The sequence below is a fragment of the Lipotes vexillifer genome, unplaced genomic scaffold, assembly GCF_000442215.2.
Source record: "Lipotes vexillifer unplaced genomic scaffold, Lipotes_vexillifer_v1.1 scaffold426, whole genome shotgun sequence".
Lineage (NCBI taxonomy): Eukaryota > Metazoa > Chordata > Mammalia > Artiodactyla > Lipotidae > Lipotes > Lipotes vexillifer.
The window spans coordinates 1,366,371-1,367,643 of NW_006779491.1; positions in this window are offsets into that span (position 1 = coordinate 1,366,371).

Sequence of the window (1,273 nt, forward strand, 5' to 3'; positions counted from 1 at the left end):
ATTTATTTATGGCTGCGTTGGGTCTTCGTTGCTGCGCGTGGGTTTTCTCTAATTGCATTGAGCGGGGACTACTCTTCATTGCGGTGCGCGGGCTACTCGTTGCAGTGCTTCTCTTGTTGTGGAGCATGGGCTCTAGGCACGGGCTTCAGTAGTTGTGGTTCGCGGGCTCTAGAGAGCAGGCTCAGTAGTTGTGGCTCGCGGGCTGTAGAGCGCAGGCTCAGTAGCTGTGGCGCACAGGCTTCGCGGCACGTGGGATCTTCCCGGACCAGGGCTCGAGCCCATGTCTCCTGCATTGGCAGGCGGATTCTTAACCACTGCACCACCAGGGAAGTCCCCTGAGTTGGTCTTGTCCCCTTTCCCATTCCAGGAATTCCCTGCCCTCCATCCTGGGCCCAGAAGTCCTGGCTCAGAGGTCCAGACACCTAGTCTTATGGAAGGTAGGTGGACAAGTGGGGCTCTGTTTTTCTAAAGCTTGAAGCCAGCACACTTTCCCAATTGCGCAGATTCATACACTCACAGAGGAGGCTCCTGACCCCCAACCCAGGCACATGGGCCTCCTTTCCCTGAACCTAGGTCACCTGCGCCCTCCTTCTGAGGACGATTCACCTGGACCACCCTTCCCCATCTTTGCCTTGTTAACACCTTTTCATAATCCCTTTAGGTCTCAGTTCTAAAGGCACCTCGTTGAGGAGCCCTTCTTGATTCCAGCCTAGGTCAGGCTCCTGTAAGTGGCTCCCAGAGCCCGCATTCTTCTTTCTCCATCACAGTTCGTAGCTTGAAATTATTCCGTAATTGCTTGTGTCATTATATGATTCAAGTCTGTCACCCCAACTTCACCATGAGCTCAGGGAAGGCAGGGACAGTGTCCACTTTGTCTCCTGTGCCTGGAACATATTAGACGCTCAGTAAGTATTTGTGGAATGATTAGCACCACCAGACACACTCACCACACCTCACCACGCGAAGATGAGGCTGCAGGCTCCACAGAAGAACCTGAAAAGGCCCCAGCCCGGAGGCAGACCTGGCTGTCCGGGGCTCAGATGCCAGGCCTCAGGCGGAACGGAGGGAGAAGCAGCTGTGGCCCCCACGGTAACACAGGCCGGGCCGGGCCCTGGGGGCATAACTGGTCATGGAGACCTGAAAGACCTGGGACCGAGAGCCGCTGGCTCAGGAATCCAGCCATCCGAGTTTCCAGCCCTGCCTGGGGCTGCTCAGCCCACCCCCACCCCCACCCCCACCCCCCTAGGGGTCCGAGAGGACTCAGGACTTTGGC